The sequence below is a fragment of the Saimiri boliviensis genome, chromosome 9, assembly GCF_048565385.1.
Source record: "Saimiri boliviensis isolate mSaiBol1 chromosome 9, mSaiBol1.pri, whole genome shotgun sequence".
In the NCBI taxonomy this organism is placed as follows: domain Eukaryota; kingdom Metazoa; phylum Chordata; class Mammalia; order Primates; family Cebidae; genus Saimiri; species Saimiri boliviensis.
In genome coordinates, this window is record NC_133457.1 from 28,961,103 (window position 1) to 28,985,524 (window position 24,422).

Here is a 24,422-nt window from a genome sequence, read left to right on the forward strand (position 1 = left end):
TAAAATGATAATTTTCCAAATTATATTTCACCATGGAAAATTTGTAAAATAAATGAAGGAAGTATAAAACAAACAAAGACTTGAAATCCTACATGCAGAAGAAAGCTTGTTAGCATTTAGTTCCAAGTTCTCTCAGTGTTTTTTTTTTTAACTAATTTATTTTTTATTTTTATTTTACTTTAGGTTCTGGGGTACATGTGCAGGTCATGCAGGGTTGTTGCATAGGTGCATACATGACCAGATGGTTTGCTGCCTCTATTCACCCTTTGACTATATCTGGCATTTCTCCCCATGTTATCCCTCCCCACACCCCACTGTCCCTTCCCTAGCACCCGCCACAACTGCCCCCAGTGTGTGATGCTTCTCTCCTTGAATCCATGTGTTCTCATTGCTCAACACCCGCTTATGAGTGAGAACATGTGGTGTTTGGTTTTCTGTTCTTGTGTCAGTTTGCTGAGAATGATGGTTTCCAGATTCATCCAATACCCTACAAAGGACACAAACTCATCATTTTTTATGGCTGCGTAGTATTCCATGGTGTATATGTGCTACATTTTCTTTGTCCAGTCTATCATCAATGAGCATTTGGGTTGGTTCCAGATCTTTGCTATTGTACACAGGGCTGCAATGAATAGCCAAGATAGACAAATGGGATCTCAGTGTTTTTTAAATGCTTATTTATTTTGTAGATATGACATATTTGCTTAGAACTATATTTTCTCAATCCAAAAGTTGCATATTTTGCAGTGTGATCCAGTTTGCAATCATTGTTCCCTTTCACAATATTTGCGGTGGGCCTAGGGAAAAGGCCTGTCTTTGAACCTGATGGAACACTCTGTTCCAGGGCCTCTCTCTTCTTCCTTGTCATCCTCAGTGTGTGGCGGCCTGGAGACTAGCTGGGGAGGGCTTTTGCTCTGTGCTTGGGGGAGACGACTGTGGGAGCAGTTGCTCCTCTGAGAAGAGATCATGACAGCTGGCTGATACAGAGGAACTTGAATGGCTGACTGGATGGGATTAGAAATAGGAAACAACTTGAGTTCATTGGCCCGTGTCCTGAGATTCATGCTCAAGCACAGCAGCAGGTTAGGATGTGATACGACGTGAAGGTGGTGGACCACTAGGCCAGGAACAAAGGCAGGGACAGAGAAAAACTACCAAGAGCATCTATAGATGGAGTACAGAAACCTTCAACAATGTCTCTCTCTTCCTGAAACTTGCTGGATATTGAAATGACTGAATGCCTTTATTTTTGCTTGACCTTGGTGCCCCCAAGCATCTGGTTATATAGGGCTAGGGTGGCAGCATGTTAGACAAGATGTTTATCCTAGAACCGCTTTGTCTGCTTATGTTTATTTGGGGTAGTTTTGGCGAGTATGGTGGAAATTGTAGGGAGCAGGATTAAAGTCTCCCTTCCCCAGCGAACCCTTGCTACTTTTACTGATTATTTCTTTGGAACCCAGAACTCTTGGAGCCCCGTTTCAGTGATGGTTCTTAGTCTGTGAACTGACTAGGGATGTCACACCATATCCCTAAGCCATGGTGGCCCGGAAAACCCATGTCCTTCTATGTTTGATAAGTAACCACAATACTCCTTTATTCAGTATATGTTTATTAAGCACCAACCATGTGTTAGATACTTTGCAGAATACTGTGGATTAAAGACTAATAGAAATAGTCTTTGTCCCCAGGAAACACAATGTATGGAGAGGTAGATTTATAAAGAGATTATTATTTTTTTTATTTTTATTTTTTGAGATGGAGTTTCGCTCTTGTTACCCAGGCTGGAGTGCAATGGCGCGATCTCGGCTTACCGCAACCTCCGCCTCCTGGGTTCAAGCAATTCTCCTGCCTCAGCCTCCTGAGTAGCTGGGATTACAGGCACACGCCACTATGCCCAGCTAATTTTTAGTATTTTTAGTAGAGACGGGGTTTCACCATGTTGACCAGGATGGTCTCGATCTCTTGACCTCATGATCCACCCACCTCGGCCTCCCAAAGTGCTGGGATTACAGGCTTGAGCCACTGTGCCCGGCCTAAGAGATTATTAATATTAAGTCTTAGAGGTGGAAGTGTGGTCATACGGTTTATCCAGTCATGGGAATTAAATAGTGGATAAGTTCTAATGAATGATTGTTGAATGATTACATATTATGTTTACCTACTTAATATAGCCTTTAATCAAAAGCAGAGTTTTGTATATAACCTATTACAGAAGGTTTCTCATGCTAGTATTTCTCATAATGTTATTTGTGTGTTGAAATCTGAGCAACATGACTTTTCTTTCTTGCTGTTTTTACAATGAGCTGTCATTGGAATAGTCCTTTTGACATTGCTTTTCCTTAATTCAACATTTTATCTCATTTATAATCTAGTGAACTGGCAACTTGACTTGAAAAGTTGCTCCTTTTATTATTTATCTAATGCTCTTTAGAGGCAAGTTTCAGGAATGTATCAACAATTCCTGATACTCTGAGTTGGGTAGACTCATTGAGTAAAGGTTGTTCAACTTTGGTAGAAGGTGGGTATGGGTATTGGTAGATTTGTCAAGCTCCTCAGATTATCAGATATTTATCTTGGTTTGAGAATCATTAGGAACATTAAGCTATTATTGACATTCTCTGTGACAGTTACAATAAATAAGTATTTCACAAATTTCAAATTTAACAGCAGTGAGTCTGCCATGGTAGACAAAATTGGGTCTGGCTTTTGTTGATCTTTTTAGAGTGAAATAAAATTCTTCAATTTATAGAAATTAGCTAATTCTCTTAATTTCTCTCTCTCCCTTGTTTCTGCTTGCCTTCTCCCCATCCTCTCTGTTCCGCTTAATGTTGCCTCTCTTTCTCCTCTACTCTCTTTCCTCTCCCTACCCCTTTACGCTTTATGATCACACAGGTAAGATGGTGTGGTGGTCGGGGCAGATTTATGACCACAGGGGGACAATGTGTATGCTTCTGACCTGGCTTATCTTCAGTAGATCTCTAGGATGCAGTTCTCAAACTGTAGCATGCATTAGAATCAACCTTGAGGTCCAGTTAAACCCAGATTGCTGGACTACATATCTGCTTTTTGGTTCAGTACATTAAGATGGGACCAAACTTTGCATTTCTAACAAGATTCCAGGTGTTGCTGATGCTGCTAGTTCAAGAACCACACTTTGAGAACCACTGACGTAGGAGATTCCCTTACTATGTAAAAACTATTATTACATTTTGAAAAATTAAATTTGGGAAAAAATATTGGAGGATGAATTCTCATTTGAAATAGGCATGACTCTGTGGAAAATTTTAAAATCTGCTCTGTTTTTAAGTATTTTCCAGGAGGGATACAATAAATTTCCTAATAACTCATTTGAATTGTTTTTTAGTAGAAAAAACGTCTATTATATAGACTTTATCTGCAACTTGCCTTATCTTTATCCTATACTTTTTGACCTTGGAAAGCTGATGTCACATGGCGGTTGAAGACAATTGTCAGTCTTCTCTATTTCCTTCCACCCCAGATCCCCAGTCTAAGAGTACATTACTTTAATACCTCAGTACGGACATTAATTTAATTTTGATAAATGAAAAGATGCTGAATGTTGAGGCCAATTATCTTTGATGAAAGAAGGATGAACTCTTTTCATCTGCACAAGGAAGATTTTACAGAAGATACCCAAATTCCTGGAAAGAAGTTTATCTAATCTAGGCATTCAAACATTAAAGGCAGAGTGACTTGACTTTAGCATGCCTTTTAAAAATAAGGCTTTATGTCAGAGATTTATTTGGATACATTTTGGTGCCAATTATGTCATCCAGTAGTAAATTAATGGATCATGTGTTACCTAGTCTATAGTTGTGCAATTTTTTCTTGGACATCAAGGGTCAATCCTAGCCCATTGATTTGTTTTGTTTTACTTTTGATTTATTTCTTAATTGAAGTTGTTTTATTTAATGAAAGTACATGTTTTGAAATATGTATATGTTGTGGAATGTGGCTAAGCCAGGCTAATCAAGGTATGTGTTACCTTAAAGACTTCATTTTTGGGTGTGGTGAGAATATTTATAATCTACCTTAATATTTTTCAAGAATATAATACACTGTTATTAACTATAGTCACCATGTTGTACAATAGATCTCTTGAACTTATTCCTTCTGTCTAAATAAAATTTTGTGTCCTTTGACCAACATCTTCCCATCCTACCCCAATCCTCTAACCCTTGGTAACCACAATGCTCTTCTCTACTTCTATGAATTCAATTTTTTACATTTCACATGTAAATGAGATGATGTAATATTTGTCTTTCTGTGCCTTGCTTATTTCATTTACAATAAAGTTTTCTAGGTTTATATTGTCACAAGTGGTAAGATCTCCTTTTTTAAGGCTAAGTAATAGTAATATTTCATTGCATATATATACTAGATTTTCTTTATCCATTTATCCATTGATGGACTTATAGGTTGATTTCAAATATTGGATATTAAGAATAATGCAACAAATATGGAAAATATCTTTTTGAAACCCTATTTTTAATACTTTTAGATATACATCCAGAAGTGAGATTGCTCACTTATAGGGTGATTTTATATTTAACTTTTTGAGGAACCTCTAGACAGTTTTCCATATTGGCTATGCTAAATTACATTGCTAGTAACAGTGTGCAAGGTTACCTTTCCTCCACAGCCTCTCCAACACTTTTAAAATATTTCATTTTCTTGATAGAAGCCATCCTAATTGGTATGAGGTGATATCTCATTGTGGCTTTAATTTGCATTTCTCTCATGATTAGCAATATTGACAATTTTAAAAATATACCTGTTAGCCATTTATATGTCTTCTTTTGAGAAATGTTTATTCAAGTCACTTGCCCGTTTTTAAACTGATTTGTTTTCTTCCTATAGAGTTGTCAGAGTTCCTCATATGTGTTGGATATTAGCCCCTTATCATGTGTGGTTTGCAAATATTTTTCCCATTCTGTAGGTTTTCTTTTTGGTCTGTTGATTGTTTCTCTAGCTATCCAGAAGCTTTTAAGTTTGATATAATTTCCTTTACCTGTTCTTGGCTTTTGTTGCCTGTGTTTTTGGGTTCATCCAAGAAATCATTGCCAAGACCAATGTCAGGGAGCTTTTCTCTTGTTTTTTCTTATAGTAGTTTTATGGTTTCATATTTTACATTTGAGTCTTAAAGTTTTTGAGTTAATTTTTGTTTCTGGTCTAATATAAAAGCCTAGTTTGAGTCTTAAAGTTTTTCAGTTAATTTTTGTTTCTAGTCTGATATAAGAGTCTATTTTTATTCTTCTACATGTGGTTATCTAGCTTTTCCTACACCATTTATCAAAGAAATAGGCTTTTCTTCATTATGTGTGCTTGGCATCTTTGTCAAAAATCAATTGACTGTAAGTGCTTGGATTTATTTCTGGGTTCTCTGTTTTGTTTCATTTGCTTATATGTGTGTTTTTAGTCTAGTAGCACGATGTTTTGTTTATTATAGCTTTGAAGTATGTCTGAAGTCAGGTAGTGTGATGCTTCTGGCTTTGTTCTTTTTGCTCAAGCTTGCTTTGGCTATTCAGGGTCTTTTGTGGTTCCATAGAAATTTTATAGTTGTTTTTTCTATTTCTGCGAAAGGTGTTACTGGAATTTTAATAAGGATTGCATCAAATCTGTTTATTGCTTTGGATAGTATGGTCGTTTTGACAATATTAATTCTTCCAATCCATGAACACAGAATATATTTTTATTTATTTGTGTCTTCCTTATTTTTTCCACCAATGTTTTATGGTTTTCAGTGTATAGGACTTTCACCTCTAGGATAAAGTGAATCCTAGCTTCTCTGTAGCCCAAACCTGGTGGGGAGAGGCCTCTTAAATAGTAGAAATATATCTTACATTTTCAAATTTTACAAAACTTATGTTAATATGAACATAATATTTCCATCAGGGCCAAAAGTGGCCTATGTCAGTGATGGCCTCAGAAGGTGAAGTTTCACTAACATCAAAGACAATTCATTTCTAATAGTATTCTAGGTCCTTAATACGATTGCTGTTACATTGTAGATGTCCCCCCAAAAAATTGTGAATTAATGAATTCTTTATCAAAGTATCCTCAAAGCAGTGTGGTTTCCATTCTTTTTCCTTTTCTTTCTTTTCTTTTTTTAGAAAACTATCACCTGGGCTGGAGTACAGTGGCACAACTTTGGCTCACTGCAGCCTCAATCTCCCAGACTCAAGCAACGGCTTGCACTACAGATGGACTCCACTAGGCCCAGCTAATTTTAAGTTTCTTGTAGGGTTAGAGTCTCTCTGTGTTGCCCAGGCTGCTCTAAAACTTCTGGCCTCAAGTGATCCTCTCACCTTGGGCTCTCAGTGTGCTGAGATTATAGGTGTGAGCCACCACACTTGGCTGATTTCCATTATTTTTGAGCTACTTGATGTCACTATCTGTGACTTGGTGTTGAACATACATTAGCACTATAAAAACCCAGAAACCAAATCAAACAGTGTTTTTTTATTTTAAAATCAATGCCATGTTCATAAGAGACTTCCCATGATAAGCTAAGGAAATATACAGTAAAGACAAAATGGTGACAAATGGCTTAGGCCAAGGAGATGTTAGCCAGATAGTTCTGACAACTGAGACACAATGCTGCTTAGGTTAGAATTCTGTAGAAACCATTATTCTATCTTCTAATTTTTAGAGGGCAGAGGGCTGGAAGGTTTTGAATGGTGGATACTTTCTGCTAGTGCAGTCCTCAAATCAGTAAGATATTAGCAGAGCTTTGGGAGGTCAGGTGATGGTGGACTAAGAAGCAGGAGAACCATCAGCTGCAGTCTGATCCTGGAGCATGCTCTGAGTGGTCAGAGTTATTTGCCTCCTTTGCTCTTGAGGATGTGTGGGCAGGGTAAGACTCACAAGTGTTTCTGCTTTGATATTGCAATAAAAAGCAAGTGAAGAATAAATCGTTGCAGGTACTTCTTGACTAAGATCAGTGCAGTGGCTTAGGTCTTCCCAGAGATCCTGAAAGAAAATATAATAAGATAATTAAAGAGGTGGGAAAAGCAATTTAAAGATATTCACAAACATCAACAAAGTTTTTCTGGCTAGGTGTGTTGGCTCATGTCTGTAATCCCAGTAGTTTGGGAAACCAAGGCAAGCGGATCATGAGGTCAGGAGATTGAAACCATCCTGGCTAACACAGTAAAACCCTGTCTCTACTAAAAATACAAAAAATTACCCATGCATGGTGGCACGTGCCTGTAGTCCCAGCTACTCTACTTGGGAGGCTGAGGCTGGAGAATTGCTTGAACCTGGGAGGCGGAGATTGTAGTGAGCCTAGATTGCACCACCACTGCACTGGAATCACACCCTGCCTGGGCCACAGAGTGAGACTCTGTCTAAAAAAAAAAAGAAAGAAATTTTTATGGTTTTATTTTGGACTTGTGAGGTGATCATTTAAAATAAAAGAGGGGGGCTGGGTGTGGTGGCTCATGCCTGTAATCCAAGCACTTTGAAGGCCGAGGCGGGCAGATCACCTGAGATCGGGAGTTCAAAGACCAGCCTGACCAACATGGTGAAACCCTGTCTTTAAAAAAAAAAAACTTTTTTTTGAAGAAAAGAGGGGTACCGGTGTTAGCCCATTGTATCCTTGATCAATATAGACCACCCGTTCCTTTTAAACAGTTTCTGCATCATAGCTAATAGAATGCCTAGGGAAAACAAAGTATCATTTATAATTGTTATTTGAATATTTTATGTAAAACCTAATCTTCTGAAGACTTAGAGAAATCATTGTAGATTAAGATAAGAAATAAAGATTTGCATTTATAAGAAATTAATGATAGTTCTCAAATTGAAGAAACATTTAGTGCTGGGAGAAATAAATACAAATTATAACATCTATCTGATGGAGTTTTGCTTAGATTGCTTCTAGTGATAAACCATCTATAATAATATAAATCAAGGCCTGGTGTTTGCCATAAATTTGCAATGTTTAGCATAATTTTCGTTTGCATTTCATACTAAAGCGACACCAAGAAATATGAGATTAATAGTTATTAAGTGAAAATGACTTTCATGTCTGTAGTCATTTTTAGAAACAATTACGTGTAATTCATTTAGGGAGCAGAAAAGATTAATTTGCAGCTGTGGTGGGATCTAGCACATTAAAACAAAGAGGGAAGTAGTATATAGGAATAAACTTTTGAAACATAAGGGTGAATTCATTTTTAACCCTGAATTTTGATTAAAATTTTGATTCAATTTTTAACCCTGAATCAAAATTCAGGGTTCAAAATTAATTCAGGTCACCACACTTTTGTTTGTTGACTGTAGAATACTAATAGCTTAAAGAACAGAAAAGTTGTTACCTGTTCTCAAATTATGTCATAATCCTGGAGAGTTGAAGCTTATCCATACCTGAGGGGACAGAGGGTCAGACAGCTGCTGCTGAAGTATGATGCCTTTTATTAATTTTAATTAGTGTTTTCATTAGGAAGTATCATATTAGATTCTGATTTCTAAAAAATACACATTATCTACTTCCTTTCATTTCACTGCACTACAAATCAGCAGTGGTGTAGAAGTTAAATTTTATAGAAAATATTTTTTTTTGAGAAAACTAACCTCAGACTTTCTGAGCTTAAAATATCATTAATATTTTGTAAGCATTTATTATGTGCTAGCCATGTTCTAAATGCTTTATATATGTTCAGTTATTTGTGTTGTCTTACAGGAGCCCTTTTCAGGCAAAGTCATGCATTCACTTATTAGATATTACTTACTGAATACCTTCCTGTGCTAGACATTGAACTAAGTGGGAAGCATTAATATTTTAGAGGAGGTTGGAGGAAAAAGATTATAGTTAAGAGTTTATAAAAAGTGAGTCAGGACTTCTGGTCAATATGATATTGTAAGTTCATATTTTGAGACTTCACTGCTCAAAATATCTATTAAAGAGAGAGAAAATGTTTTAAAAACAAAACAATAAAACCACATTATTATTGTGTTAAAATTAGACATTTAATTGAACCAGAAAATATTTAGAAATGCCCAGCAGTGGTGAGTTGGGATATGTGTGGTCTTATTGGGTCTGGAAGCAGAGGTGGCTTGGATTTAAGTGGTTAGTCTTGAAGTGTTGGAGAAGTATAATAGTGCTTTAAAACCAAACTCATGGCTGGGTTAGAGTTAGCTCATGCCTGTAATCCCAGCACTTTTGGAGGCTGATATAAGTGGATCGATTGAGCCCAGAAGTTTGAAATCAGCTTGGGCAACATAGCAAAACCCCACCTCTAGAAAAAAAGACACTATTTTCACAACATGAAACTAGAAACTGTCCCTTATCCATCTCACCTTCCCCACTACTGCTTCTTGGGACACTGAATTCCAGAAAGCTGACACCTGGTTCTGGATTGGGCACTCTGCACGCCAAGTGGAGGGGACTATAGGTCAACCAGTGCTACCGGCTGGGAAGAAATCTCACTGTGCTGGGATATAACATGGTACTTTTAATTTTTTTTTCTTCCATCCTTAAAACGTATCACTAGTAGATTCCAAAGTTTTTCAGTCACGTTAACTTACTAACTTATTTTAGTGTAGTTTAAAACTTGTATTTTCAAAATCTGGCTTTTCTTTTCTGCCATCACCCTCTAGAACTAGAGCCCTGGTAGCCAGACAAAATCAGTAAGACCAAGGGCACAGGCTGGTTGTGGTCTGGTTCCAAGATACCTCCATTTTCTCTTACTTCCTCTAACAGTCCTAGCTTCTTCTGGGTTGAGATGGGTATGGAAGAAGGTGAAGGATACCAATTTTCTGTTAGTGATGGAAATGATACCTGATGTGACTTGGATTCAGTCTGGTTTTGTCTAAAGTGTTTGCCTTTTATCTTAGGTTCTGTGCCAGGTTTTTTGGAGGAAGTATTTGGCTCAACCTAGTCTGTCTCTAATGACCACACAGAGAGGGGCAGCCCAGTCTCCACTGGACTCCTGCCAGTGGTGCACGTGCCATCCCTTCTTTGGTGGGATGTGTGATTGCTTGATCTAGCAGCCCTGTGGCTCAAGGTCAACACATTCATTCCCTTTCCTCCTTTCCCAAGTCTTTTATTATAAAGAGAGAAGGAATTAAGGGGAAATGGATGTTGATAGTAGTAAGTCTTGTTTTCCAGTTTTAAAAAACATCATGTGGGGAGTTGTCTTACAGTTTGTTTTGGTGACACTCTTTAGAATGTTTAGTGCCTTTCCTTTTTGGTTCTAGTCTCTAGCCACAATTCAAAATCAATTGGTCAGGCATGGTGGCTTCCTTGGCTGTCATGGCTCCCACCTGTAATACCAGCACTTTGGGAGGCTGAGCTGGGTGGATCACCTGAGGTCAGGAGTTGAAGACCAGCCTGACCAATGTGGTGAAATCCTGTTTCTACTAATAATATAAAAATTAGTTGGGTGTGGGGACACATGCCAGTAATCCTGCCTACTCGGGAGGCTGAGGCATTAGAATTGCTTGAACCCAGGAAGAAGAGGTTGCAGTGAGCTGAGACTGCACCATTGCACTCCAGCCTGGGCAACAGAGCAATACTCCGGATCAAAACCAAACCAAACCAAACCAAAACAAAACTGTCTGGGTATGGTGTCTCATGACTGTAATCCCAGCACTTTGAGAGGCTGAGTCAGGCAGATCACCTGAGGTCAAGAGTTCAAGTCCAGCCTGTCCAACATTGTGAACCTAGTCTCTACTGAAAATAAAAACTAGCCAGGCATGGTGGTGCATGCCTGTAATCTCAGTCACTCAGGAGTCTGAGTCAGAAAATCACTTGAAGCTAGCGGGCAGAGGTTTCAGGGAGCCAAGATTGTGCCGCTGTACTCTAGCCTGGGTGACAGAGCTAGACTTTGTCTGAAAAAACAAAGAAACAAAAAACAAGTCAACAAGAAAATATCTCCTTAAAATACAATTACACTAGATAGATAAGGAGAGAAAGAGTGAAGAGTAACTTCTCAGTCAAGATAAGCCTGCAAACCAAAATCCAAAACACAGAAAACTAATTCCAAGGATGGCAGTTATTAAAATCATTGCTCAGACTATCAGTTAATTCCAACAGAAATAAAAATATTTAAAGTTATTAAAAAATTAAATAATTGTTGAATCCTGAAAGAAATAAATGAAATGGCATGCACACACACACATACACACACAAAATAAAATATGAGATGTGTGCATTGTAAGAAAGATGAGCAGGGAAATCTAAAACATAGATTGATTAATTAATTACTGACTATTAGGAAGTCTCTGTTTTAGTGTGTCATTTGGTAGATGAAACATGGGATATATTTTTTTCTTGTTTGAAGGAATAAAGCTAATGTATACTCTGTTTCAACGCACTGTCTAACATGTACTGGGTATACTGCAACTCAAATCTGACACACACTTCCCTGGCATTAGCACAGATCCCATAGTTTAAAGGCAAAGTTCTCCACAAAATTGTTCCACTTCAGGCGACAACTGCAAGTCTCAGGGTGGGGCCCAGGCTACCAGTGCTTCTGAGTAACTGTAAATAAGTTTGGTGCTTTCCATGCTCTTCTCAAGTTTGGAAAGTCTAATAATTTGCTGTTACAGCTAGTGCTTGACTTACGACCACGATTGGTTCAGACAGACTGGTTGTAACATGAATTGGTCGTAAGTGGAGTAGGCTATATGTACAGTATAGTACTGTGAAATGATGTTATAAAAATCTTTAATATTTTATTATAATTTTCTTTCATTGTTATATATCATAATTTTCTTTGTTCATTTTATGCCATTTGTATCACCTCTACACCATTTTGTTTCTTATTTTTACATTCATCAGGTTTAAGTAAAACACTGCATTACCAGTACAACTGGTTTAATATTTGCGAAACATACAAAATTACAAAATACAGGTGCATACAAAAATACAAAATACAGGTGTAAAAAATACCATAGGAAACATTTTCCCAATTGCAAAACATATCAAAATATATAAGCATGTACAAAACATTTTATTGTCTGCTGGTGCTTGGCTGCGGATCGTTGATGTTGTCATCTGAGGCAGCAATTTTTCCATTTTGTGGATGGGCCCGCTTCATTGCATTGTTATAACTGTTGATCGCATGGGTGCAGAACCTTTCACAGCTTCACAAATTCTTTATCTTTCAAAATCGTCGACACAGTCGAGTGTGATAACTTCGTATCACGTGCGATCACATTCACTTTCTTTCCTCCTTCGTACTGCTTAATTACCTTCATTTTTCTGTCGAGATCAATGGCCTTTCTTTCCTTCTTGGTGGCTGAGGCATAGACAAAGACAGTTTGGTAGACATCTTGGGAGGGGTTTGATGAAAAACATCCAAGACACAAAACACAAATTGCTGTACCGAGTTTGGGATAACAGTTGAAATGGTGCACGCAGAGATGATAGTGCTGCCGGAAGCTGCTCCACACTGTCGTACGCCCAGCTGGGCAATGTTTGCGCTGCCAGATGCGGAGCAGTTGTGGCTAGCGATTGTGGTTGTGAAGTCGAATGGTCGTAAGTTGCATAGGTCGTAAGTCAATCAATATTTGTACTAATATTTTATTATTGTTAATACTCACATAAGAAATGTATTATATTTGGGGTTATAGTTTTATTGTAACGGATACACACGAGGAAGAACAGTCATATGATGAGATGCACAGGGCAAGGTCTGGGTGAAGACAGTACTTCTGTGTCCTCTCCTTGTGGAGTCAGGACATGTCATCCTCCCAGCACATCAGTATGTTCACTAACCAGTACACTCCCCTGAGCCTCAGTGTCCACAGTTTTTATTGGGGTTTCATTATATAGGCAAGATTGGTTGAATCATTGGCCACATGATTGAACATAATCTCTAGGCCACTTTTCCTCCCTGGAGGTCAGGTAGCAAAAGTTCCAACCTGCTAATCATTGGTTGGTCTTTCTGGTGAATGGCCTCCATCCTCAAGTTATCCAGGGACCCACAGTGAGCCACTTCATTAGCATAAAAAACAATTAGTTACCATATTAGCATATCACTCAGGATATCTCAATGGTTTTTGGAGCCCCATGCCAGGAACTTCGGACAAAAACCAAGTTTTTCATTGTATTGCAATGAATAACTTTATACTCTGTCAAAAATAGCATGCATTTAGGTATGAAGTATAAAAAAATTAAAATATTAGAAATATAACTAGGCCAAGTAAATTGTAGAAAAAGGAGAATATAGAAAATATTTTTCATCCAGTAGACAAAAGAAAAAAGAAAAGATTTAATACAAACTGCTAGTAAACAGAAGCTACAAAATGAGATGATAAAATAAGTATGGTTATACTTGTAATGAAAATGTATGTAACTGTTTACCTATTAAAAGATACAAGCTGAAAAATTACATTTTAAAAAGATGAAACTATTGACTCAAAAAACTATATAGCAAGATTTAAGGTAACAGAACCAAATACAGCTAAGAAATTCTGACCAAATGAAAGAGGAGATAAAAATGTTAACATCAGACAAATAAATTTTATGATAAAACAGTACAAATACAAAGTATGTTATAAAGGGTTAGAAGAAATACTACATAATGATAAAAGACCAATTCACCAAATATATACAATAATCATCAACTGGTGAATCTTTAACAAAATTGCCCCAAAATATGTAAAAATTAAACTGTCAGAATTATAATCAGTAAAGTCCAAAATAATTCGTGGGAAATTTCAAAACATATATTGCAAAATTTTCCAATATATATATACCAGTATATACATTCCAACACTTACCAGGATCCAAACCAAGGCAGAGGAACACATGTACTAAGTATAAAGACTTATCAACAAAATGTACACTCTTGAATATGTGTATGTGGGTGTACAGAAAAGTTCACATATCCATGTTTCTGTTAACAAAGAGTACATATTAAATACACATGTATATGAAAGTTTTAAACACACAACTACATGATTTTTCTTCATATTGAATGACAGATTATTTTAATAGATTTTGAAGAATCAGTATTATGCATATGATAGTCTGTGACATCTGTGTAACCTAATCAGAAATCAGTTAATACCCAGGTTTTTTTTTTTTTTAACTTTTATTTTAAGTTCAGGGGGTACATATGCATGTTTATTATATAGGTAAACTTGTGTCATAGGGTTTTGTTGTATATATTATTTCATAATTCACATATTTAGCCTAGTACCCATTTTTTCTGTCTGTCTCCACCCCCTTAACCTCCACCTTCTCATCCCCGGATATCTCCAATGTGTTTTTCCCTGCTATATGTCCATGTGTTCTCATCATTTAGCTGCCATTTGTATGTGAGAACATGTTGTATTTGGTTTTCTGTTCCCGCATTAGTTTGCTGAGGATAATGGCCTCTAGTCTCATTCTTTTTTATGGCTGCATAATACATAATATTCTGTGGTGTATATGTACCATATTTTCTCTATCCAGTCTATCATTAATGGGTGTTTAGGTTGATTCCATGTCTTTGCTATTGTGAATAGTGTTGCAGTGAACATACACATGGATGTGTCTTTATAGCAGAATGATTTGTATTCCTCTGGGTAAATACCTAGTAATTGCATTGCTGGGTCAAATTGTATTTCTGTTTTTAGGTCTTTGAGGAATGAGCACACTATATTCCACAAAGGATGAACTAATTTACACTCCCAGCAACAATATATATGCGTTCCTTTTTCTCTGCAATCTTGCCAGCATCTGTTATTTTTTCACTTTTTACTAGTAGCCATTTTTACTGTGTGAGATAATACCTGGTTCTTCTCTGTGTTGGAGGGAAAACTTTCCCTGTATCAACTTGTGTCTGAATGATCAGGGGCCTGTGAATTAAGTGACAACAGACACATTAATAGGAGAAAAGTTTAACTCATGCATGCGGTAGTGCCCTGTGGGGAATAGGACATGGAGTAGCTGGGGGTAAGGATTTATATCGCCTCTTAATAAGAGAGGCATTTAGGACTTCAAAGGATAGGAGTTTCTAATGAGAGGTGTTTACACAAATTCTTTCTGAAGTGTCCTGCTGCCCAAGGTTTTTTCCCTCCCTGACTGGAGACTTCTGGGGGTCAGGAAGGGGAGTAGAGAGATAGTGGTATTGTGACAGCTGAGTCTTGTAAAGCTTTGCTGCAACAGGGAGAGTAAAATACATCCATCTCTACATCCCAGCTATAGATGTGTCCAGACATGAGAACTCTAAAAAAATCTCTGTGGCTTTCTATGCACCAAGAATAAGATCAAAACTCCTTGGCCTGGAAAGCCCTTCCCATCCCACCAAGCATCTCATCATTCCAGCCACTTTGTCTTTCCTTCAGATCCTCAGGAGGCCAAGCTTTTCTCCCTTTTTAGAGCCTCTGCTCATTCTATTCCTTCTGTCTGACTGGCATCCCTGGCTTTTCCATGGTTGCCTTCTTTTCATCCTTAGGTCACAGTGTGACCTCTTCACTGAAGCCTTTCCTACTTAATGAATCTTCTTAAGCTTTTCTTATCTCTATTCTAGCACCTTAATTGCTTCTATCTAAGCATGCTTCGTTTTGTATCTGCTTAGATGTTTTTTTTTTTTATTTTCTCACTTTTCTATTTAGATTGTCAAATCAAAGAGAATATGGACTTTTCGTTTGTACTTTCTGCAGCTGAAACTGTCAGTGCTGCACCCAGGTCGCTTCTCCCTTACCACTGCACACCTGACAGGCTTCCAGCTCGCAGCATTACATTGCTTTGCTGGAGGACTTACTTTGGTTTCTGGACGCTGACTCTGCCTGCTGTGCTTTGGGCCTGAAATACTAGGGAGGAAGTAGCTTTTAACCAGTCGCTGACAGAGTAAGTGTGTATATGCCCAGGTTCCCTTGCCCTTCAACACCTCCAACGTTGGCTGGCTTGATAATGAGTCTTTTATTTGCTAATTCTCCTTCCTTGTTTTATTCCATCGTACTCTGACCAGTGTTTTCTGCACCTTGTAAGTAAACTATGTATATTCAAATCCCGTGTGGGGAACGCTTCTGCAACTATGTATATTCAAATCCCGCGTGGGGAATGCTTCTGGAACAACACACAGGCACACAATAAGTATTTGCTGGATGGACAGATGGATGGGTAGGTAAGTGGGTGGGTGGGTGGATGGATGGATGGATGGATGGATGAGTGGATAGATGAAGATTGCAAAGTGGAGTTCAAGGTTGGATGTGGTGTAAGATTTCAAACAATTGACAAAAAAAAAAAAAAACCCAAAGGTATTGTGAGCCCTTTCTAATTAATGCTGTTGTCTCACCAAAAACATATAGTACATAAAGATGTAGGTATAGCAGTTTACAGAGAGTCTAATACGGAAATATTAAAAGCTATGGTTTTCTTTAGGACCATTGTCTAGTGCTTGATGATTTTATGGATACCTGTCTTATGTGCAGTTTTTATGTTCATTGTTTTATTACAGTACTATATTTACCTGAAGTATTAAAATGTGCTATGCAAACTCAAAAATAAAGTTCAACTTGAACTCCACTTAATTTAGGTGAGGCTAATCATCCAAACAATCACCTTTCAGAAATATATCTAGAAGTGAGAATTAGGTTGTGAAATCAGATGATGATATTTAGAGGCACAGAAAACAGTGTTAACAAAAAGGGACTGCAGTCATAGGGTGATGTAAAAGATATGTAGGTGAAAAGATAGAATAGTGCAAGACAGAATCTTGCTCTGTTGCCCAGGCTAGAGTGCAGTGGTGCAATCTCAGCTCACTGTAACCTCTGCCTCTTGGGTTCAAGTGATTTTTCTTTCTCAGCCTCCTGAGTAGCTGGGACTACAGGCACATGCCACCACGTCCAACTAATTTTTGTATTTTTAGTAGAGACAGGGTTTCACCATATTGGCCAGGCTGATCTCAAACTCCTGACCTCATAGTCTGCCTGCCTCCGCCTCCCAAAGTGCTGGGATTACAGACATGAGCCTCCGTGCCTGGCCTTATCAGTATGGCCTTATCAGTATTATTATTGTGTCACTGGAGAAGTTCACAGAGCTATTTAGGGGGTGGACTACAGCTTCTGAGTCGGAGCTCATTTTTGTTTTCAGAAGATTATGAATATGGAGACTATGCCAGACTGTGAGCTACTTGAAAGCAGGAACATCAAAATCTGAATCTTCTGTTACATTCCTAGCAGGGGCAGTGCATGGCATGTAAGTGATCTTGAATGCAGGAAAAGCATGAGTGGTTGGCACAACTGGCTATTACAATTAGTGGTATTTTAAAAAATGTCAATTCTTACAAACTAGTAAATCATTCATCACTAAGTAAAGCATTCCTCAAGTCACAAAAGAAGATTATTTAAAAAATTGAATTTTGGCCCTCCAGGCTATTAGTATTAGTTAGCCTTATTCATTGAAAAATTAAAGATAGTGGGTCTAAATTCCTGTAAATCTGTACAAACTTTCTCTAAGGAAATATTAATATAATGATGGTGGTTGAAAAATGTGTTTAAACAAGAATTACCTGAGAAACCCAGTTAAACATGCAGATTGAAAATATTGTTCAGAAATAATTTCTAGGAAAAATTTAACTTCTTTGATAAAGTGGTTTGCCTTTTTCCCATCAGTATTGAGAATCCTGCAATTTTTTTAAATTTAAATTTTGTCTACCAAAGCACTCAGAACTTAATTTACAGCTCAATTTTTCTAACTTTGTGGGAATTTATGATGTTTATATCTATCTTCTAAATTTTTTCTGGTCTTTAAAGTTTATTCTGATTTTTCTTTTTCCTGGTCCTGGTGTTGTTTTTGTATTGCCTGTATTTTCCTTTCTTACTTTATGTATTTTTTATAACATGCCAAGCTTTTTGTGGAAAATGGAGAAATCAGTGCTTCATGTATAAACATGTTTATTTACATTGCTACTCTTCTTTTTTCAAGGCCAAATGTTTGTGAAGAACAGTAACTGACTGTGGTGGGACTTGCACACACATGCTCGGGCATTCACGCACATTGTCAAGCTCTGGAAACAAGGCCGGGCTGGCTCAAGTTGGTGTGTGAGCTATGAAAAAAGGTAAAAATGCTTCTGTTCTCCTTGATTATTAAAAACCAATACCAGACACCTCAAATGCACCTACATATTCATCCGATAAATTTTATGCTCATTAGGTAGATGAGCACAAGATGTGACCACCAAGAGCATTTAGAGTTATTTATTTTTCTTCAGAGACAAGATATATTATTACTGTAGACCTCATTTATGTCTGAGGTATTTTGGGTTAGATGCCACTAATTTTACCTCATGGCATGGTACACCATTGAAAGCTAAAGATCAGAAAACTGACAGAAACAAGGAATATTGTGTTGGTTTGCTAAATTTAGCACGACTTGGATCCAGGGGATCTGCAGTTGTGAACCAGTGTCTGACCTGCCCTTGGTACTCTTGTAACACTTTGAAACCTAGAGCTTCTTTAACTTTATTATGGCCTTTGAATCAGGATTAACTCGGCAGGCTAGAAAAGCAGAGAAAAAGCAAGTGTCCACAATGCTTTCTAGGAGTCAAGGCTTCATGTAGACTTTTTTTTTTTTCCTCCAAAGTTTTGAAATAGTTTTACAAAATACCTAAGAACCTCTTTAACACAAGTAGTTGATGATGGGTTAAGGATCAAAACTCAGGATACTTAATGTTAAAAAAGAAACGATTTCAGTAGTTTCAGGTTAATGAATAATTTATTATTACTACTATTATTGCCAACAGAAAGTGAGGGACATTTGTAAATAACTGGGTTTGCCATTGTATAAAACTACTGGATTACTAATATAGGACTGAATAAAATATTATAAGAGTAATTTATAATTGTGGATGTTTACATATTCATTGTGTGTGTGGAGGGGTATATATTGAACCTTCAGATGAACAGTTTTTGGTCTAAACTTAGGAATTTTGTGGGTTTTTTTGTTGTTGTTAAGAGATAGGGTCTTGTTTTGTTGCCTAGGCTGGATGGAGTATAGTGGCACAGTCATAGCTCACTGCAGTCTCAAACATCTGGGCTCAAGTGATCCTTCCACCTCAGCCTCTTGAGTTGCTGGGACTAAAGGAGTGTGCCACTGTGCCCAGTTAATTTTTTAATTTTTATTTTTGAAGAGACAAGTGTCTTGCTATATTGTCCAGGCACATCTCCAACTCTTGGCTTCAAATGATCCTCCCAGCATGGCCTCCCAAAGTACTGGGATTACAGCTACATCAGATTACAGCTACACCTGGATTATAGCTGGGATTACAACTATACTAGGCCAACTCAGAACTTTTATATGATGTTTTCATTAGAAAACTTCCCGTGGACTTTCCCAGCTGTGTGGCCTTAGGCAAGGTTCCTACATTTCTCTGTCTTAGCTGTAGTGTTAAAAAAATAATGCTGTAACATGGATATTATGAAGATTAATTGATTAAGACTTCATAGATTGAACACATGTGGCACAATGCTTGGTACACAGTAGGTACTCAATATATGTTAGGTAGTATAATGCCTTAGCAGAAAAATTTATTTTCGAAGAAATTAGAATGCAAATCCTATTTATAGGGTATGTGCTGTGTTCATTAGTGTACTTGTTTTTGAAAATGCCTTTTCATTTAGACTCTTTATACTCCCTCCATGAGTTTTAATCTTTGTTGATAATGGACTGAATCAAATAAAATCCATTACCTTACAGATATTTGGGGAAACAAACATAAGTAAAACAGATTTTATATTTTTATTCTTAAGAGATTAGTGGTTTTGCACATTTTCTATATGATGCTGAGTTTGGAGTGGAGGCACTCCAAACTGAGATTCTTTTCATCCCTCACTCACAGCAAGTTTGTTTGAAGATGTTCAGCGTCTTTGCCATGCTCATATCTGTTTTGTTTGTATGTAACTATACAAATGTATACTTATGTCCTGATTGAAGAGATACATGAACAAAATATTAGGTTACAATTCCAGATGGTGAATAATTGTTGTAAAAACAGTGCAGCCAGTGAGTCAATTTTTAAGAAAAGAGAAAGAGCAATCCGCGTTGGCTTGGTGGGAAAAGAGAAGTTAAAGGAAGTGGAACTTGAAATTGACCTTGAATAATGAAGGCAATTTGGACCAGAAATATAGTGGGTGGCATATGAAAGGGCGAGATATGTTAGTACTTTTAGAATAAAAAAATAAACAATGAAAAATGACATTGACTTGACAAAAAGGAAATCAACCTGTTTGGAGATATTTGCTATTATGATCTGTGGATAGGTCAGCAAAAATAGCTCAGTGTTTTCAAACTTTGGTTTATTATTTCCCCTCTAAAGAGTCTTTTTAAACTGTTTTTTTTTTTCTGCAGCTTCTTTCTGTGTCATGAAATTTTAATGCTACACATATTCTTTAGATCCACTTATGTACTGTGTTCCTTTGTAGGGTCACACACCATTGTATCAACTAAGGTTCTTTTCATCCCCCATTCACAATAGCTACTTGTCACCTTCTTGTGGGTGATATCAACATGGTTGAGAGTGTATGCTTTAGTGGAACCAACTTATGAGGAGCTTTCAAATCAGACTGGAAAGCATGTTCCTCATTATCTTTCAAGATTTCATTATTCTCATCATAATTTTAGGTTTTATTGTTGATAGCTTGAACTATCCTTAGGATATTTTATACCGTGGGATATGGGAGTCCCTCTTAGTTTTCATTAACCTATACCCATAATGAATTTTGGTTGCATATTGTAGTGAGGTGTGTGTATGTGTGTGTATGTAATATATACAAATTATACATTATATGCCCATATATACATTTATCTATATATACATATACACCTATCTCTCTGTCTGTAAACATACATATATGGCAGGATTTGAATTGGAAGAAATTTCTAATGGGTTTGAGACAGCTTTGCCTTCAGAGGGAACATTATGTCTCCCTAATTTAGATCCCTGTATTTGTTAGGACCCATTACTACACCATCTACAGACAGGTGTACAACACAGAGCAGCAGCCTGTCTACTGGTGCTGCCCTGGTTGCAACCAGTGTGATGAACCGGGATGCCTACATTGTAAGTTATCATTCTTCTTGTCTAACTCTGTTACTAGAAGGAATGATTTCACATTGTTTTGGACTTCAATAATACTTGTCAAGTTTTTCAGCATCTTTAGAATCACTGCAGATTCAGAGCATCTCTTTGAACTGAAAATTCACACATGATGCACAAAAATCCTTTCTGTTAAGTGTTTCTAATGGTAGGTCACAACTCAGGACCCGTGAAAGTGCTGCTTTATATTCTGTCTCTTTGTTTAAAAGACAGTTGATTCAAAACCAGACAGTTTACACCTTGACTTCCATCTTCCTTTTCTGTTTTCCCCTTTCCCATTTCATCAAATTTGTAATCCACAGTTGATTCAAAAGTCTGGAGGGAAATCATCGTACTAAATCTAAATGGGATTTTTCAACTTGTGCTTGCCATGATTAATTGCAGAACTCTGGAGGCAGTTTACTTTTTAAGATGAGGTATGCAGTCCTTTTACAAACCTCTGGTGAGAGTATTTCAGAACCTTTGGAGTATGTTTGACAGCACTCAGGTAGCAGAACTAGTGGCATTACATAGTTTATTCACACCAGGAGAAATGGTTCAGTTTAGCAAACTCCTTTACCTATGCTATGTATTTATGGTTATTGCAAAGTCACTTAAAATGCTACAGTGTGTTGCAATCAATGCAGCACCACAGCACAATTCATCTCTCTTGCTGTTCTGTACGTTTGGGAGTTTGTTGGCATCCTGTTTCCTTCCCCAGTGTGCTTTCTGCCCTTGAAACATCTTCGTGAAGTTGCCACAGGCTTCCCATGTTAAGCAGGTTTAGTGGTGAGAGGTGCACCAAGGGTCACTGTGTATTTGCATGCAGTACTAGACCACTGCTTTAAGCTTATTGAAAACATCTGCCCACAGTGTTACTAGCCTAAAGTGGTTTAAGCTCAGTGAAAATATCTTCCCATGATGTCATCTTAACTATGTTATAAAATCCTGGAAGTTAATGACTATGAGATGAATTCTTTATGTTGTTGTGAATACAGATCATCTGGAATTTTGTTAAAATATGGATTCCAATTTACTAGGTCAGGGGTGGGCCTGAGTTCTGCATTTCTACCAGCTTGCAGGTGATACAGTTACTCCCACACACAGGTTCTGTAAGGTTTCAGACAGTAAGGCCTTAACTCAATGAAAACATAATTTAACCTTGCTGTGGAAGGGCTGGTGGAAATCTCTAGATTGGTGCCTATACTGATGATTTGATTTCTTTCTCTCAACTGTATTCTACCCTCTCCTCATTCAACCTCCTTTTAACTATCTCTGCAGTGGGAACTTCTTTCAGTGGAAGCAAATGCTCAGATGGTGAAGGCCAGTAGTGCTAGTGTTCAGAGGGATTACATGGACCCTACTGTCAATATGGTGAGTCACCAGCAATATACTTTTATTATGATTTGGTGCTGTCTGCTTTGCTTTAGGGGTCAGCCAAATTTGTCAATTCATACTAATGGCTGGGTCCTTAGGGGTTTGGTGAGAATTTAAAATTAGCCACTGCGCAAAACCTCTAGCTTACAGTGTAATCAGGCCTCACAAAACATGGTTGTAGTTTAGTTTTAATTATTCACCATTAGAGTTCAAAGGGGAGCAGTAAGTATAAAACAGTTCATTTTGTTAAGGAAATGGAAGCTTAATAATAAGTAGTCCTCATTCTAACCTCAGATGTTATATCCTTCATGGAGCCATAGTCTGAAATTGCCGGTATGGTATCTCTGAGATCTCTGTGGTATGTGAATGAACAAAATAGAATTAACATGAAGTTGTTGTTAATAAATTCAACAAATTTATTAGCAATACATTTATTAGTAATTCATAACTAAACCCAATTTATTAGTAGATTTACTACTTTCTTGCCAAGCAAAATACCCAAAACTTGCATGATTATCAAAGTTTCAATACTTGGCAACCTAGTTTTCAAGGTTGGAACTTTATCAACTGTCAGTTGTGGACAGGTACATTTAAGATGTTTCTTGTGCAGGAAATTTCCAGCATGACCGATACTTTATCCTTTACTGCATCTGTCATAAGACTGGGTGATTTCAAAAGGCTTTGTTTTGACTTAGTCATCTGATTCTAGTCTCTAGAGGATATGAATACATCTGTATTTATCTTTCCAGAACTGGAAAAACAAAATAAAACTTACCTTGTAGACGTTAAAGAAATAGAAAAAGCTAACCAAAATATTGCATTCATTATCTTCTGCTGACATATTTGCTTTATTGTATCCATGACTTGAATCTTTGTAACTGAAAATTGGAAGGTTGCTGAGAGCTCATCCTTCATGTCCATTTGTCTGCAATGCCCTTGGCATACCGTTAAGGCTCGCCTTTTCCATGGGTGAGCTCACAGCTATTCTTTGAAATTAATCCTGATAATCTTTTTGTTTGCTAGTTGTTTTTTGTTTTTTTAAATCAAATTGTGAATTAAAGCTGCTTTTTAACCTCAATTTATTCTTTGACTATGGAATACTGATTCTGAAACAGTGGCCAGTGGATGCTTTGAGCTCTAAGGTATATTTTCCACTATTTTCATTATTTTTAAGAAGCTAACAAAAATCGTACATTGATCCATGTTAACAAATTGTTTGCCTTTAAAGAAAGTGTTTCAACGACATGTGCAACACTGGTTCCCTTATCTTGATCAGTAGCTATGATGGGCAGTTACACATGTCATTGGTTCATTAAGAATTTTAAAAATCAATTACTTATAAATTCATTTGTTTTAGTAGAGCAAATCTTGCAGTATATCAAGTCCTGGAGGGGAAAGGTAATTAAAGAGACATATGGTAATGATAATGGCCCAGAAATTATACCTGGATTTATTTTATTCTTTATTTTCTATACTAGTAATTAGATATTTTCATTATTCCATTTCTTAACACTTTTTATGTATCAAAGTAATTAAAATGTTTTTTGAAATTCAGGTAGCTAGTATTCTTATTTTTCAGTTTGGGGTTGGTGAAAATACTGGATTATTCGAGATCAGTGTTTCTTTTCCACAAGGTTGTTTGCATAGCCTACAATTCCAGAAGTCATGAGAGAAGACCAATGATACCAAATGCCTTTCAGGACTCTGCATTGCATTTTGCATATTGTTGTTGCCCAAGTGTGTTTACCTATAGATTTTGACAATGTGTCGTCTCTTATTTTAGATTTCCTATTTCATTTAAAAAGAAATTGATGATATACAAAAAAAAAATTGATGATTCAGTCTGAGGGATATATTACAACCTGAAATGGGAATTTAGACATTTCCTACGTTGTATGGCATTTTGTTTATTAAAATGAGATATCAAAAAGTATGTAAATTTCAGAGGGTTTTATGAATGAATTTTGAAGACTTCCTGGGAAATCATTCAAACATTTGGGAAACAAG

General features: G+C 37.0%; 1 protein-coding gene across 5 annotated transcripts in view; it reads left to right on the plus strand.

Annotated features, from left to right (window-relative positions):
- LOC101039884 (vitamin K-dependent protein S-like) overlaps nt 1-24,422 on the plus strand; it is a 752,700-nt gene that overhangs the window by 156,324 nt on the left and 571,954 nt on the right. For all 5 annotated transcript variants that reach the window (XM_074405626.1, XM_074405629.1, XM_074405627.1 and 2 more), the window contains 2 exons: nt 17,891-18,023; nt 22,320-22,412. The gene's annotated coding sequence lies outside the window, so the exon portion shown is untranslated. The remainder of the gene's footprint in view (nt 1-17,890; nt 18,024-22,319; nt 22,413-24,422) is intronic.